Genomic DNA, 18,465 nt, shown 5'->3' on the forward strand with positions numbered 1-18,465 from the left:
CAAGAACCTACAACCAAGATTTCTCTACTCAGCAAAGCTATCATTAGAACTGAAGGTCAGATTAAGAACTTCACAGATAAGAAAAAGCTAAAGGAGTTCATCACCACCAAACCAGTATTACATGAAATGTTGAAGGGTCTTCTTTAAGAGGAAGCTAATGAACAAAAGAAACTGACAAACAAAATAGACCCAGAGAGACTGAAGCATGCAACAGACTGTAGTACCTCAGAGCGAAGATGGAAGTGGGTGGGGCATGGGGATGGAAAGAGATTAACCAAAGAACATATGCATATATGCATAACCCATGGACACAGACAAAAATAAGGTGAAGGCCTCGGGAGGGCATAGGAGTGGGGTGGAGAAGACCAATGGGCGGGGGAATGGGACACCTGTAATATCTTCAACAATAAAGACAATTTTTTTAAAAGCACCAGAAAGACAAAATAATTAATTTTATAATACACCCGGAAGCTCACTGTGACCTTCATTTCCCAGTGAGCTAACAGCAGCCCCACTTTGGCTCATTTATTTCTTATAACATTTCTAGAGAGCCTAAGTGGACCACCGTCTAGATGCTCTCCTGCTGTTTCTTCTACTCTAACTCCTTTCTATGTTTCACTGTCCCCAGCTTTAATAAAGGTACTCTCACAATCACCTGGACTCATCTTGTGAAATCTTTGCTGCACAAAGTCAAGAACCCACACACTACAGGCTGGCCTGAGGCAGACCCATTCCAGGCTGGACCCTGTCCAGTATCACTACCACATGCCTAGAAGATAGACAGCCAAAAATATGTAATGACAGTATTAAGGGCTGCCACAAAATGTTTCAAGAATAAATCATTAAGTTATTAATTAGTACTTGTTAATATATTTACTCACTGGTGATGGTCTACTGGGTCAGTTAATCTTTTCTGATACTAATTAAACCAAACATAGAAATGATAGCTTTACATAACTTGTTAACTTTACAATTGTGTTACTGCTGAAATATCTATTACTTTTATTTCATTATGTGTCACAAATTCATATTTACTATGTTTTATCTTTCCATAAGTACAAAGGTAAAATAACCATTGATTAATAGTGACCAATAAGAAAAGTGAAAAAAGAAAGAATAGCTTGAGGATACTCCATAATTCATTCATGTACTTCAGTGAGCATTTACTGAGGGCCTGCTCTGCTTCAGATACCTGAGAGACCCTCAGATTATGAGAGTGACTAAGATTCTAGCCTCAGGCTGAAAGAAAGTGCACTAAAATGTTAGAGTATTATAATGAATAATTTTTTAATATGATAGTCTTTCAAGTATTAGGCTTTTATGAAATGCTTCTTTTATAATTTTGTTAAAAAGTAATTTTTTAAAAAGCATTTCTAATCATTTATCCTTTCCACCAGAGTTCAGAATTGGTATAATTCACTTTCCCTAATTAAATGTTCCTAGGTACTCAACTGCAGTTGCTAATTTTCTTCCTGTCTAGCTGTCCTAGTATTCACTCTGAATTATTGTTTTAAACAGTTACACAAGAAAGAGACAAGTGAAATATAGTTTCTTATTAGTAGAAGTGGCTTCATCCATGAATAAAAAATCATACGCCTTTCCTGATCATTCATAAATTCACTAACCATTACACCTGTGAGATTACATTGGGCACATGAGGTTGGCAGGGCCCATCTGAGCATATCAAGCCAGTGAATACAAAGGGTTTTTATGAAGTTCATTTCATAAAATAGGTGCCACTGTATCCCGTGATAAATGCCTGATGGCATTTATCTTGGAGATAATATAATTATCATAGGGAAAGAGGAAAACAATAACTTTATACTCAATGAATGCAGGAATACATATCTAATAACATGCTATCAAATATCATGCTTAAACTGGTCTTCATGTGTTTACTATACAAAGGATTTAAATAATATGTACTTAAAATTCTTTTCCCAAAATACAATTTCTATAAACACTGCATCATAATTTTTAATAAATTCAAATTTATTACCATGTAAATTTTTTTCTGGACAATAATTTCACTCTATGCTTTCCTATGTGTACTCTTATTTTTATGTTATGTTTTATCCAAAAATTGTCTGACAAGCTCCAAACTTTTTTTGTTCCCAAAGTTTCTTTTGTTCTTCCCAGTTCCAATGCCATGGATCCTAACTTTCTTGGCAGTTCTCTGTTTGTTGTTTATTTAAAACAATTTTACTTCCTTGAAGACATTTTAAAGAGTTGTTAAATTTGATAATAGTATATTGCATCTTCATAAGAAAATTTACATTTGTGTGCAGTTTCCTAATTTCTGACAACTTTTTTATGTTATCTCACTGGGTAGAGCAAAGCATGACTGTTCTTAAAGAGATGCATTGATTTGAAAGTGTTAAGGTAAGAAACATTCAAACCTGTGAAGAATTTTGGTGAGTTTATTTGAGCCAAACTATTGACACATGCCAAGAAGTAGAACCTCAAGGGATTGAGATAATGCTCTGGAGAATGGCAGTTTTGCACTTTTTTTATTCATTATAATGAAAAAAGGAGATGTAAGTGGGTTACATAAAGTCCACTGGTGATAGATTAGGGAGGTGGGAGAAAGTAAAGTGGGGAAATCTCTGGGATTGGATAAAAAGTAAAATGATGGACACACATTTTTTTTACTTAGGTGGGCACAGGATAGTTAACAGAAAACAACTCAATAACAATGAGGGGATTTGTGGTCTCTGCAGAGTGGTGCCTGTGCTTTGAGGAGTCTGGAAAAAGGAAAATTACTTAGACATTCCAACAGTATGTTATAGTAAATGCAAAAAGACAATAGACAGGCTCAGATAAGCTAAAAATTGACCTTTGTCAAGTAAAATACCTGCCTAGGACATTACTAGCCACCATAAACTGATTTTAGTTAAAAAGTTTTAATTTCAACCATCCTTTGAGGTTACTTTAGGTCTCCGAGTTTGTAAGGCTACCATGCAGGCCATTCTTGAGCTAGTCAGGTTAGTGTGTGGGCCCTTTTTGTCCAGAAAAGCAAAAGTACTTACTGCAAGAGAGCCTTGGGCTGCAGTCTGTACCCCTTGTAGAAGGTCATGCCAAACACAAACTTCAGTACTGGGGAGGGGCACTCGGGAGGATTAAGCAGTGTTAACATTTTAGTTCTGAGATTACATATCTTATTTGTATATATCAAATGTTACATAATCTTAAAAAGAAAACAGAAAAGTAACCCCTAATATTTCCACAAAACAATGACCTTGTTTCACTATGTAAGAAACATTACTGTGCAAAAATGCATCTTAGAACCTCTGAATGACAGAAGCTCTAATAAAAGCGAGAGACCTCTGGCAAGACTCTGTGATCTGACCTTTGATTGAGCCTCAGTTAAGAAACACTACAGACTGCTTCATGCACTCCAAATATAGAAAGTTCTTAAAATTTCTTCATTATTTGCAAACCCAAGAATTGATTTTAAAAATACTATTAGAATTGATATGGAATTCAACTAACATGTCAAGATTAAAGATACTTCTTCAAAGAAAAAATACTTTACTAAAAATTATCCAAAAACAATTAAAATATCAAAAGTAAAAGTCCCATTTGCTTTAACAACAGAAAACATAAAACACATAAGCATGTAACTGGAAGTATCCCATAGTAATGAAATAGTAAATAAATAAAATTTTTTAATCTCAACTCTACGCTTTACATACACTCTTTATAATTCTCAGAACAACTTTACCATGTGGTTCTTAATATCCCACTTGGGCATGAAGAAATGAGGTTAGGACAATTGAGTAAACTGTCAGCTGACACACAGGTCTTAGCAGTCAGGCCAAGAACCTTTGTCTTTCTTCAAAGCCCCTTCAAAGTCTTTCCACTCCCCACTGTCCCTGATCAGTTCCATACAGAGAAAACTGCCAGATGCTGTGAAGTAAACTTGAATTAAATATATGTTTTAAATTTGAATTAAATTTATGTTTTCAGATGGGAAAACTGGATATTATATAGAACTTAGTATTTTCCTCAAAATAATGTGCAGATTTAGTGTACCTCTAACAAAATCCCAATGGGACTTTTTGAGGAGGGTGGGATTTTTGTGGAAATGTTGCTGTAAAGTTCATTGATATGAATAAACAGTGAATGAATGTATGCTTATCTCTGCTCCCACTTTTCAACCTGACCGAAAGCTGAAAGTCAGTGGTGCACAAGCAGGCTAACTAGCCATCTCAGATGGTGAATAAGAAAAACTGAATTTATTTAAGGAAGAAGGGATGGAGGATGGGGATATCCAAAGGAAAGTGCTACACAGCACTGAGTCAAAGGGTACTGGGTCCATGATGGCAGCAAAAATATACTTAAGATGGTGAAACAATGAAGGTGCATAGAAGAAGAAACAATAGAGCCTAGGCTGGGTTGCCTTGGCTCACTAAAAAGTCAGAGAGAGAAGGGGGCCTTGGAGACAGGTTTAGGGGGTAAGCCCAGGAGGCGCTGCCACTGATGATTGCTTCCTTAGTTGCAAGTATCATAGGGTCCCCTCAGAGAGAAGAAGGGGGAAGGAGATGGTGCTAGTGTGCTCCCTGGTGGGGAGCAAAAGCTGGGTTCTTTGTTCTGAGCATATTTATCTCTTTCTTATGGGTGGAAATCTTAGGGGAGGTCTCAAGGGAATATCTTAATAGAATATTCATCAGTTTTCCAGGCGTGCTCTTTCAGGGTCATGGTCTCCGCTGATTGGTCACTGCCAGGGCAGGCAGAGGTGTCATTAGTCAATGTAGCTGGTCCTGAGGCAGCCACCTTGTCACTTGTCTGGTTTTGCTGTTTTCCTGGCCTGGAGCTGGAATACAACTGAGGCCAAGATATTATCTTTAGGGAGGAAATGTTCAGGGGCTTTCTCAGGGGGTCTAAAACACATGACCAGTAATATGCTAGAGGAGGATAGGTTACCCTAGGGACAAGGTTCTTGTTTTCCCAGTTTTTCCCCTTGCTAGGCATCCAGGACTTCTGCCCTGGTTTTTGTACCAGGCCCACCATCCTTGCTCTGCTCAAGTCTGTCTAACACTGACAGCAATAGAAGACTTTAAAAGCCATAAAGCCATAAGAACAAGAAAATACAAGAGAATGAAAATAGATGAGAGATAATCCACACATTTTTAAACAATGAACAGTATGGAGATAAGTGACAAAAAAAAAAGAAAAAAAAAAAAGAAGCAGAGGCCAAAGAACTAGCCCCAAAAAAGAAGCCAATTCATATCACAAGATTATGGAAGTTCTCGAACAGGAAAGGAGAGAATAGGAGCCAAAATAGAGAAAGTGTATATAGTTAAAATTGGATTTCACATTCTCTTCCCCTCCTCAGCAATCAATAGATAGTTTATTCTCAAAAAAAAAAAAAAAATTAATGAAGTTCCAGATTAGGAGGCATCAGGCACAAAGGAGAATAGAGCCATTACTGAACTGAACAACTCTGACCTCAGATTGTTCCAGCTCCCAGAATTTGGCAATCAAAATCAACCCACAGGAAGGAGTTTAGAGCATTCTTCTCCAGAGACAATAATCATCCCAAAGACATTCACCTACAGATATAAAAATTGGAGGGCTCTTCCAATAAAATGAGGTCTATCAACTGACAGACTGTCTCATTCTTAAACATGACCAGGCAGACAAGGATAACCAAATATTTGAAGAAAGCTTCTAATAGAAAATAGAAAGATAAATAGAAATGAACAGGAAGACTAAAAAAAAAACAAAAAAAAAAAAAAACTAGAAGAAACAGAGCCATCAAGGAGCAGAAACAAACTAACAACAAAAAATTAATACTATACCCTTATATGAGAGATTTCATCCATGAAATAAGAACAGGGGTTTATAAAAATAGAACCAAAAGAGAAACTTAAAGTTTTAAAAACTAAATAAATATTTGCTTCTCCACCATTCAGTTATTTAAAATCAGTTGGGAACTTTAGTTTCAGATTGTTATTATGATGTTAATTCATGCATCTTATTTTTGGATACTTTGTTCATAGTTATCTTAAAATTCCCCCAATACTGATTTCAATGCTTATAACTGTTTCATTTATGCATTTTCTTCCCCTTTTGTTGGTTCTGCATTCTGACGGATTTTAGTGAGTGGAGTACTTCTTAGAACATTTTTTTCCAGAAACAATGCATGGATAGAATATTTCCTAAGTATCAACATGTCACAAAGTGTATTTTTTTGTGGCAGTACAAATAGTAGTTTGCCTACATGAAGTACTGTAAGCTCACAGTGGTGGTGAATCTTATTCCTTTGTCATCGTCAATTAAAGTGGCAAATGAGCTATTTGATAACAGTACTGGTGTCTTCTATCTTTTCTTTTTTAATTTAAATGTTTATAGAATTTTTCTCTGTACACATGAAATTAGAACATATGGTTATAATTTGTATATGTGATTTGTTTTTTCAATGTCCTTTATAGGCTCTGAAGGACTTTTTCATCAGAAACCTCAAAATTTTCCCTAAAGCAGGTAAATTTTCTTTTATATATGTTTAAATATTATGACTTCTCTATCTGCTCCAAGTTAGAGTGGAAGAGGAGATGTTGGATACACAAAATCTGTACTCTCACTCACTTATCTTTTATAATTCCTATTTTTTATATGTCCATTATAGGTTCTGTGAAAATTCCTCAAATTAGTTTCTAAACTTCCAACTCAATTTTCAGCAGTGTTCAACTGGCATTCATTGCCAATATACAGTGGGGATCTTTCAGCTACCAAATTTTCAATCCTTTTTCATAGCAGCCTGTTTGGCACAATATCCCTCTCAACTCTCCTTGAATGTCCTTTTTTTAAAAAAAAAATACTCACCCAAGGATAGCTTATTGATTTTATAGAGGGAAGGGGGGGATGGAAACAGAGAGAGAGAGAGAGAGAGAGAATAAGGAGGAGGAGGAGGAGGAGGAGACAGAGAAGGAGGAGGAGGAGAAGGGGAAGGGGAAGGAGGAAAAGGGAAAAGAGAAGGGGAAGGAGGAGGAGGAGGAGGAGGAGGAGAAGGAGGAGGAGGAGAAAAGATGGGGGTGGGGAACATCAATGTGAGACAGAACAATTTGTTGCCTTCAGTATGTGCCACAATTGGAGATCCAATCCACAACCTAGATATATGCCCTGACCAGGAATCAAACCCACAAACTTTCAGAATACATTACACTCCAACCAACTGAGCCAAAACTGCCAGGGCCCTTCAAGTCTCCTTGAGATTGCCAATTAGGGTATATTTAAATGTTTCTTCTATTTTTTTATTTCAATTATATTTTATTCATTTTCTTTGAACACTCCACATCTTTCTCCTATCAATTTAACCAGTTGTTTCACTTCATCAAATGTCTTCAGTTAAGATTGTTCACTATCTGCCCGGCCGGGCGTGGCTCAGCGGTTGAGCATCGACCTGGGATCCAGGCCATTGGGGTTCGATTCCCGGCCAGGGTACATGCCCAGGTTGCAGGCTCGATCAATGACTCTCTCATCATTGATGTTTCTATCTCTCTCTCCCTCTCCTTTCCTCTCTCTAAAATCAATAAAGATATATTTTTAAAAAAAGAAAAAGATTCTTCATTATTTACCCATATTTATCAAATGAAAGTGTAAATCAATTATTTTTACAAGAACAAGTTTTACTTTTGTGCTAAGCACTGTGACAAACAATATAAACTTTATGTTATGTAAACCCCAAAATATCCTATGAAATAAATGTTATTATCCTCCTTGTCACTTGGAGGTGAAAAGATGTAGATAGCTGTGTTGAGTTAGGAATTCTGTCCAAATTACTGAAGTCTTCCAGTCACTCAACCCCTCTGGATCCTCCAGCCTCTGTTTGAAACAATGGGAACATCTGTGCAATCAGAGCTGTGGGTATCTGGAAGAAGTCCTGGAAGAGCACATGAGTCAATTTTTTTTTTTCTTTTCTCTGTATTTGCTGGGTGGGTACAGAGTCAGTGGATACCTGACTTCCTTCTGCCCAGATAGAAGCCATGTGCAGCCCATGTCCACTGCGCTGAACAAGCCAGACACAAAGTGAAGCCTGGGGGACAGGCCATAGCTATCTGAGGGTGTGTGCAGGTACACATGCAGAGGTCCTTTTTCACCCATGCCAAGCTTTCCCAACCTCAGTGGCCCAGGGCTTGGATTTTGAGGGATCATGAAAGATGCATATCTTCCCTGGATTCCCTGGGTTGCCTGTACTATATTGAGGATCATAAATCACTGATTTCTTGCTCATTATGATCTCATTTTTAAAAAGTTTGTTCAGTTTTGGTACCCTTCCATGTTAAACAAACAAAGAAATAAAACATATCTGAAATCAATTGTTAATAGTATTAAGTAAGCAGTGTTAAGAGTCAGAGTGACTTAGCTCCTAGAGTTAGATAACCTTGATTCAAATCCTGGCTTCACAAATTATGTGAACTTAAGCAAACTATTTTACTTCTCTAAATGTTTGCTTTTATGTAAATTAACAATAATAATAGGGTTATTAGGCCAAATAATGAAATAAGACATTTAAAGCATTTAGCACAGTGCCTGGTTTGCAGTAAACACAATAAATGTTTAGCATTATTTTTTGTTGTAAAACCTCTAGAATCGGCAATGCTATCATGATATCTAAGAGCAACCATAATAATTATGAATTGTTTGAGTTCTAGCTTCTTGGGAGGTGGTGGAGAGCTATAAATAATAGAAAAGGGCAAAATCATCATTATTTGCAAGTGATGTGATATATAAAATCTAGACAACTCTACTGTATGAATGCTTTTATACATAAAATACTTTTTTAACAAAAGTTTTAAAGAATATACCTGTAGATTTGTTTAACATTTTATAACTTAAAAAAAATTAATTTAGACCCAGAGAAATCTCAGAAATAGAATGGAGAGTTCTGGTTTATCTTCCACCAAGCATCCCTTAATGTTAATATCTTACATTACCACAATGCATTAATCAAAACTAAGTATTTGTGCAATACTATAAATTAGATAATTTATTTGCACATTTTACTCTTTATTTTTGTTTTTAAGATTCCCCCATTGTATCTGTCATGTCTCCTTGGCCTCCTCCAATCCGTGACAATTCACCAGTCTTTCCTTGTCTTTTACAACTTAAACACTTAAAGAGTTCTGGTGAATTATGTCAGAATATGCTTTATTCTAGGTCTGCCTATAATTTTCTCACAATTAGATTGAGGTTCTGTGCTTTGTACAACTATACACAGAAGTGATGTGCCCTTCTCAGTGCATCCTCTGGGTAGGTGCATGGTGTCAATATGTCTTATTACTGGTAATATCAACTTTGATCACTTGGATAAGGTGGTGTCTACTGCAAACTTATTGTTCTCCCTATGTAATCAATAAATACTTGGGAAAAGATGCTTTAACACTATGCAAATATTGGGGGGGTAAATTATCTTTATTGTTGCAGGTATTACAGCTGCCCTCTTTTCCCCCCATTGGCTCCCTCCAACCAGCTCCTGCCCCCTCACCAGGTCATCAATGAACTATTGTCAGTGTTCACGGGTTATTTATATATGCATATAAGTTATTTGGTTAATCTCATCCCCTCACCTTCCCTCTGAAATACATCAGTCTGTTCCATGCTTCCATGTCTCTGGTATTATTTTGTTCTTTAGTTTAATTTGTTCATTAGATTCCACATACAAGGAAGATCATGTACTTGTCTTTCTATGACTGGCTTATTTCACTTAGCATAATACTCTCCAGGTCTCCTCATGCTGTCTCAAGGGGTAAGAGATCTTTCTTTTTTACAGCTGCATAGTATTCCATTGTGTAAATGTACAACAGCTGTGTTTTATCTATTCATCTACTGATGGGCACACTGGCTGTTCAAGATCTTAGCTATTGTCAATAATGCTGCTATGAAGATAGAGGTGTATATATTCTTTCAGATTGGTGTTTCTGGCTTTTTGGGACATATTCCTAGAAGTAGGATCACTGGGTCAAATGGAAGTTTCATTTTTAATTTTCTGAGGAAATTCCACGCTGTTTTCCATAGTGGTTGTACCAGTTTGCATTCCCACCAGCAGTGTACTAAGATTCCTTTTATTCCACATCTTTGCCAGCACTTGTTGTTTGTTGATGTATTGATGATAGATATTCTGGCAGGTGTGAGGTAGTACCTCATTGTTTTAATTTGCATCTTTCTGATAATTAGTGCCATTAAGCATTTTTTCCAATGTTTCTTGGACATTCTTATATCCTCTTTGGCGACATGTCTATTCAGGTCTCCTGCACATTATATAATTGGATTGTTTGTCTTCCTTTGGTTGAGTTGTATGAGTACTCTATATATTTTATGAATTAACCACTTATATGATACATCCTTGGCAAATATGTTCTCCCATACAGTGTGTTCCTTTTTCATTCTGATGCTGGTTTCCTTTGCTCTGTAGAAGCTTTTTAGTTTGAAGTAGTCCCATTTGTTTATTTTTTCCTTTGTCTCTCTTGCCCTAGGCAATGTATCTGAAAATTCTGTTCCGTAAGATGTCTAATATTCTGCTGCCTACATTTTCTTCTAGGATTTTTATGTTTCATGACTTACACTTAAATCTTTTATCTATTTTATTCTTGTGTATGGTGTAAGTTGGTGGTCTTGTTTCATTTTTTTGCATGTACCTGTCCAATTTTCCCAGCACCATTTAACTGAAGAGATTGTCTTTTTCCATTGTATGCTCTTGCCTCCATTGCCAAATATTAACTAAGCATAATGGCTTGGGTCCATTTCTGGGTTCTCTGTTCTATTCTACTGATCTGTATGTCTGTTCTTGTGCCAGTACCAGGCTATTTTGATTACAGTGGCTTTGTAGTATAACGTGATATTCAGTTTTGTGATCCCTCCAACTTTGTTTTCTTTCTCAAGATTTTTGTGGCCATTCAGGTCTTTTTGGGTTCCATATAAATTTTTGGAAGGTTTGTTTTTGATATGTGAAATATGCCATTGGTATTTTGCTAGGGACTGCATTGAATTTATAGGTTGCTTTCGGTAGTATGTATATTTTAATGATGTTAATTCTTCTAATCCATGAACACAGTATATTCTTTCAATTGTTTATATCTTTTTCTATCACTTTTTTCAACATCCTGTAGTTTTCTGAATACAGCTCTTTTACCTCCTTGGTTAAGTTTATTCTTAAGTATCTTAATTTTTTTTGTTACAATGGTAAATGGGATTTTTTTGTTGTTTGTTTCTCTTTCTGAGAGATCGTTATTGGTGTATAAAAGTGCCATCAATTTCTGGTTTTACTTTTGTATCCTGCTACATTGCTGAATTCATTTATTAAATCTGGTAGTTTTTTGGTGGCCTTTAGAATTTTCTATGTACAATATCATGTCCTCTGCAAATAATGACCATTTTACTCCCTCCTTTCCAATTTGGATACCTCTTATGTTTTCTTCTCAGCTGTTTATGGTGGATGAGATTTCCAGTACCATGTTGAATAAGAGTGGTGAAAGTGAACACTCCTGTCTTGTTCCTGTTCTTAGAAGGGAGGTCTTTAGTTTGTGCCCATTGAGTGATGTTGGCCATAGGTTTATTCATATATGGTCTTTATTATGTTGAGTTATGTCTCTTCTATTCCCACTTTGCTGAGAGCTTTCATAAAAAATGGCTGCTGGATTTTGTCAAATGTTTTTTGGGGGTTTATTGATATGATCATGTGTTTTTTGTCTTTCAATTTGTTTATGTGATGTGTAAAATTTATTAATTTGTGACTATTGTACCAGTCTTGCATCCTGGGAGAAAATCCCACTTGGTCACGATGTATGATCTTTTTAATATATTGCTGGATCTGATTTTTTAATGTTTTGTTGAGGATTTTATCACCTCTTTTAATCAGGAATACTGGACTGTAATTCTTTTTCTTTTTCATGTATTTATCTGTTTTGGGGATTAGGATAATGCTGGCTTCATAAAAAGAGCTTGGAAATGTTCTTTCCTCTTGTATATTGGAATACTTTGAGGAGAGGTGTTAGTTCTTTGAATATTTGGTAAAGCTCCCCTGTGAAGCTGTCCAGACCAGGGCTTTGCATGCCGAGAGGTGTTTTGTTTTGTTTTTTTATCACTGCTTCAATTTTATCAGTTGTTATTGGCCTATTCAGGTTTTCTGACTCTTCCTGATTGAGTTTTGAAAAGTTAAAACTCCTAGGCTTGACCTCTTCTGGTGTCTCTGCAAAGGTCAAGATGCAGGGTATGGTAGGCAAGGCTCCTGAGGGTGGGGTGGGGTGTATCACCCAAGGGAGGGTTTTTTCCTTTCTTTTTCCTGAGCTGTGGATTCTGGAAGGAGCCAATACCTCTCTGATAAAATGGCAATTTCTGTTTGTGAGGGGTATGTCTAAATGTATGTCTCCCTGCCACTTCTTTTCCATGTCTCCCCTCAATCTTTCTGACCCCAGCCTCTCCTCAGGCACCTTCAGTTCACATCACCCTCCTTCCACTGATGCATTTGGGTGAGTAGCTGCAAATGAAAAACCTGTGCTCTGGGTTTTTAAAAAACAAAAACAAAAAACAAACTCAAACAAAAATCTGCAGCTTTAACTCCAATGGGCTCCAGACTCCCCCGTAGCCAGAAGCTCTGTTGCCTTTCACAGCTACATGGGTTGCTGGTCTCAGCTCTGGTGCTTCAGTCTGTGAAGCCCAACTTGGGTTCCATCTTCTTAGGGAAATAACATTCCTACAGCCGGGAGATTCCTCTTCACTCACTCTTGGCCTGCTGCCTATAAAGCTGGATCAGCCCCTCTCCTGACGTCACCCTTCCTACCAGTCTTCAGGTGTTTTCTATCTTTCCTTGATACACATCTCCTCAGCTGGACCTCAGTTGGTAACTCCAGGTGAATGTTCCCCAATTTAGTTGTATTTCTAGCCTGACCCTGGGAGGAGGCACAAAAAGGTCTGCCTTTAGGCCACCATCTTCTCCCTTCCTATCACAACTATTGTGTTTCTCCTCAAATTTTTACCTTCTAATTTTAGCATCCATCCACAGATCTTACTTGAAACAATTATCACCAGGGTGTTTTAATGATGATTATTTATTTCTTCTATATTTGCTGACTGGAATTTTTCTGTAAAAAAACAGCTGTCCCTACATGTTTGAGAGCCACTGAATTTCAGAGCTTAAGGAGACTTTAGGGTCATCCAAGACCTCAGGTGCCAGCAGCACTGGCGTCATCTGAGAGCTTGTTAGAAATGCAAAATCTGAAGCTCCACCAGGGACCTACTGGATCAGAATCTGCATTTTAACAAAATTCCTGAGTGATTCATGTGCTTCAATGCTCATTTTAGCTCCACATTGATTAAGGGAATTGACAACTGATGTCACAGTGATAGTGGCAGAACCAGCCAACACTCCTTCTTCTGACAGCCAATTCATGATCCTCTTCTTACTTGGTTGAATCATTCCCAAAAGAAATCCAAAGCATACAGGCTTACATCAGAGCTAAGTTTTAATATTTAACACTGTTTATCATATATATATATATATATATATATATATATATATATATATATCCCCTTAGGCAAGCTACTTAACCTCTATGAACTTTAGTTATTGAATCTGTAAACTGAAGGAAATATTAACTAACTTTAAGGATAACAGTGAAGACAAGAGATAATATGTGAAAAGCACCTGGAAGGGTAAGCTGGTATGTGATGACAAAGATGTGAATGTAAATGTGGCCAAGTGTTGGGAGTGCTATTGGCAAATGTCTTCATCTCCTTCAGGGTCAGCCTTAGTGGCAGAGGGCTATCTCACCCAAGGTCATGACCCATACCCAAAAACACGTATATAGAGTTCCAGTCTTTTTGGCTGCACAGAGAACACCCTGACAACAATTTCAGCTCCATAAGCATTCCCTGCAAGACACCCAAACACCCAACTCCATCTCAGCGTTAATTTTTAGGAGAACCCAAACTGCCACATCATACAAAATAGGTTCTTAAGAATTGGGAACAATTGTTATGAATATGATTGTAATGCCTTTTGGGGACAACCTTTACATATTGCCCATATCACTAAATACAAATTGATCCTAATATGTACTGAGTACTTATTATGCATCTAGTACAGTGCTGGTTATAGAAATACAAACTTTAGCAAAACAATGCTTGCTGTCAAGTAGGTAAGACTGAAAACCAAACAAGATTGTACAATTAACCAAAACACCATTTTGGCTACTCAATTCAAATTCTCCTCATATTCACATGCTAATACAGCTTCATCAAGTGCCATCAATTGAGAACCCTGGAGTCTGCAGATGGAGGGTCACCACTCATTTTGTAAGAATAAAAAAATACAACCTGATTTTAAACTAAAAAAAATTCATTGTTTACCAAATAATTCTTTGCTTACCCTCGATACAAAAAGATCTACAGATATATGTCAGCAAATTCTGGGTTTGCACATCACAAAGAATGTGAAATTGAGTTTTAGAGCTCTACTTTTTAATTTTTTAATTTTTATTGAATTTATTGGGATGACATAGGTGAATAAAAGTATATTTTTCAGGTGTACCATTCTATAATACATCATCTGCATATTGTATTTTTTTTTATAATTAATACCAATGCTTTTTTAATGTTTTTATTAAATCTATTGGAGTAACATTGGTTAATAGGATCATATAGGTTTTAGGTGTGGATTTCTATGTTATGAGTTCTTTATATTCCACTGTGTGCCCACAACCCAAAGTCAAATCATTTTATGTACCATAAATTAAGCTCTCTTCACCCTCCCACCCCCATCTCCTTCCCTCTGGCAACCTCCACACTGTTGTTGTGTCCACAAGTTTCAGAACTTCTATACTTTAATTTCAGCTCAATCACAATAACAAAAAGAAAAACTATACTGTGCTGCTTTTGCAATGGAATGTGCCCTAAAATCCAAATGAAATCATGTTTCTTCAAGAAAAGAGCAAAATGCACTCTATGTGGCTATCTCAACGAGCAGAAATAGTGTAAAGCTCAATTATTTACCCCTGTGAAAGATCTCTTAGTCTGAAGTGTTGTTAAAAAAAAAAAACAAATTATAACACATTTTTGCATGATTGAATCTGTATTACCATTACAAAAATCAAAACAAGCACATTAAAATGTTTGCCAGGGTGCTACTTATTATTCTTTAGCTCTGGCTATGAAACCTTAATAAAGGTTTCCTTAGATGCTAGACAACTTGAATGGTCTTTGAAACACAAGAATTTTTTTTTTAAGTACAGAATTTCCATTACCACTGCAGGCCAGAGGCAAGTTTCTTAAGGGGTACATTGTACTAGGACATAAAACAGCCTTATAATAGTCTGTAGAAGCAATACGGCCCCTGAAACTGACAAATAACCCAGTTCTTATGTCCCAATTGTATTATCTCTATGACTCACTCATATTCTGTTTTCATTTTCCCATGTCCACATGTTTTCAATTACATACCATATTCTACCAGGAAGCAGAAGCACTGGAGGAGTGCTGCCTGTGTGGGAAAATGGGACTTTGCCAGTGCCCAGCTACCACTGGCTCTTGATATGCACCACCTGTCTTCCTCATCTGTAAATAAGTAGAGTAGATGGGCCAAAAGAAGACTGGTACGTTACACAGCCTCTATTTCTCTGCTTCAGAAGTTTCTCTCTTTAAGAACATGATACCTAGATTCCAAAATGGTGGCAGATTGAGTGGAACTACACTGACACTCTCCCAGGACCAAATTGGATTTATAACTAAAATATAGAAAATCTGTCCTGAATAATCAACTGCAACTGAAGACTAGCTGGATGAAAAGTGGAGACTGCATAGAAACTGGTAGGAAATGCAGAGATGCAAGAGTGCTGGCTGGGCTCCCACAGGCAGCATCTGAAGGTCGAAAGGAATATGTCAGCTGTGAGGAATTCCCACTGAGTACTCTGGGGTTTAACTCCAAGCTGGGCTTCCCAGCCCAAAGCACCAGAACTGAGAAAGGTTCCCACATAACATCTGGCTATGAAAAGCAGCAGGGTTTCTGTCTGCCAGGGAGAAAAGGCTGGAAATGCAGGCACCCTCTTAAAAGGTCAGCACACAATGTTATGTGTGCAGCCACTTACCTTGGGCTCCAGTGGAAACAGAGTGGACTAGAAATGTGTGAGGAGAATCCAGACATGCTGGCTTGGGGAATAGAGCTCAGAGGGCAGCCATCTGGATTCCTGAGTTGAGGCATTACTCAATACTGCAGAGGACATGTTTCTCAGACAGACATTTACTGTCCAAGTAACTTTTGCTAGGGGGGAAGAAACTGCCTCACTCTGTTGGAAAACTTGTCACACCACCCACCCTGTGGAGTTTCTACAGCCTGAGGATCATTGAGAGACTGAATAACAAGAACCATCAGGATGCTTTGAGTCTTTGCCTGATGTGCTTCTGGACTCAGGGCTTGGAAAAGCAGACCTTGGTGTGGATCTTGGTCCTGTCCAAACACACTGAACCTCTAGCCCCAACAGAGGGCACCACAGTTTTTGTATTAGGAAAAGCTTCAAACAGGGTGCTCAAAGCCAGTCATAAATGATATCAGACATTGGCCTGCATTAGAGAACAATGAAAAGACTGGGAGTCCTAGCAAATCAACCTAATACATAGAAACTAATCCAAACAGGCAGCCAAAATAGGGACACAAAAAAAGCCCCAAATGAAAGAATAAAAGAATTCTCCAGAAGAAGAGATAAATGAAATGAAGATAAGCAATCTATCAGATATAGAGTTCAGAATACTGATTGTAATGATGCTCAACAGCATGGGAAAATATGAAAACTATGAAAAATAACCAGTCAGAAATGAAGAATGACATAGCAGAAATAAAGAATACGTTGGAAGGAATAAAGAGCAGATTAGGGGGAGCTGAGGGTTGGATCAGCAAATTAGAAGACAGGGTAAAAAAGATAACTCAATCAGAGATCGGAAAAGAAAAAACAACTAAAAAACAGGAGGACAGTTTAAGGGAGCTGCAAAACAACATGATGAAATGTAACAATATTTGCACCATAGGAGTGCCAGAAAATGTAGAAAGTAAGCAAGCATTAGAAAACCTGTTGAAGAAATAATGGCAAAAAACTTCCCTATCAAGGAAAAAGTCACACAAGTTCAGGAGACATAGAGAGTCCTAAGCAAAAAGAGTCCAAAGAGGTCCACACCCAGACACATCATAATTAAAAGACCAAAAATGCAAGAAAAAGATTCTTAAAGGTAGCAAGAGAAAAGCAACCTGTCACCTACAAAGGAGCTCCCATAAGGCTGTCAGCTGCCTTTTCATCTGCAACTCTACAGGCCAGAAGGGAATGGCATGAAGTATTCAAGGTACTGCAAAATGAGGATCTGCATCCAAGACTACTCTGTCCAGCAAGGCTAACATTCAAAATATGATGATATAAAGACAAAAAAAAAAAAAAAAAAGGCTAAAGGAGTTTATCACCACTAAACCAGCATTGCAAGAAATGTAAAAGGAACTGCCATAATCAAAAGTTGAAACAGAGAGAATGAGAAACATAGGCATAAAGAAATAAAATTGCAATAGATAAGTACATTTTAATTAATAGTTTAAATATAATTGGATTAAATGACCCAATCAACAGATATAGGGTACCTGAATGGATAAGAAAATATGACCCAGTTATATGCTATCTACAAGAGACCCACCTCAGAACAAGAGACTCATGCAGTCTGAAAAAAACCCCACAAACTTCTGAAGAACTTTGAAGAAGAGATAGACAGCAATACAGTTATAGTACAGGCCTTTAACACCCCACTACCTTTACTGGATAAATCTTCTGGAGTAAAAATCAATAAGGAGACAGTGACTCTAAATGACACACTAGATCAGATAGATTTAACTGACATTAACAGAACATTCACACCAAAGTTGCAGAATATGCATTCTCCTCAAGTGCACATGGAACATTCTCAAAGATAGACCATATGTTAGGACACAAAACAAGCCTCTACAAGTTCAAGAAGACTGAAATCATATCAAGCATCTTCTTGGACAGTTACACCATGGAATGAATACTATGCAGTTGTAAAAATAGAAGGATCCCTAACTCTATGAGACAGCATGGTGGGCTCTGGAGAATATTATACTAAGTGAAATAAGACAGTCAGGGAAAGACAAGTATCACATGATCTTACTCGTATGTGGAATCTAATGAACAAAATAAACTGATGAACAAAATAGATCCAGAGACATAGAACCATGGAACAGACTGATGAATCTCAGAGGAAAGGCAGGGATAGGTAGGTGGGTGAAGAGAGATTAACCTAAGAACTTATATGCATATAAACATAACCCATGGACATAGACGATAGTGTGGTGAAGGCATAAGGGAAGGGGTGCAGAGAGGAGATGATCAGTGAGAGGGGGGGAAGGGGGACAATTGTAATACTTTCAACTATAAAGATAAATATAAATAAAAATAAATACATAAATAAATAAATAAATAA

The 18,465-nt window shown here is 37.2% G+C and overlaps 1 protein-coding gene across 6 annotated transcripts in view; it reads right to left on the reverse strand.

The window, feature by feature from the left end:
- Window positions 1-18,465, reverse strand: part of HECW1 (HECT, C2 and WW domain containing E3 ubiquitin protein ligase 1) — a 584,554-nt gene that overhangs the window by 531,666 nt on the left and 34,423 nt on the right. The window contains exon 4 of one of the 6 annotated variants that reach the window (XM_081147955.1): window positions 16,083-16,173. The exons of the other annotated variants lie outside the window; for them this stretch is intronic. The gene's annotated coding sequence lies outside the window, so the exon portion shown is untranslated. The remainder of the gene's footprint in view (window positions 1-16,082; window positions 16,174-18,465) is intronic. 6 annotated transcript variants of the gene reach the window in all.

Source organism: Miniopterus schreibersii (assembly GCF_964146895.1).
Source record: "Miniopterus schreibersii genome assembly, chromosome: 9".
Classification (NCBI taxonomy): Eukaryota; Metazoa; Chordata; class Mammalia; order Chiroptera; family Miniopteridae; genus Miniopterus; species Miniopterus schreibersii.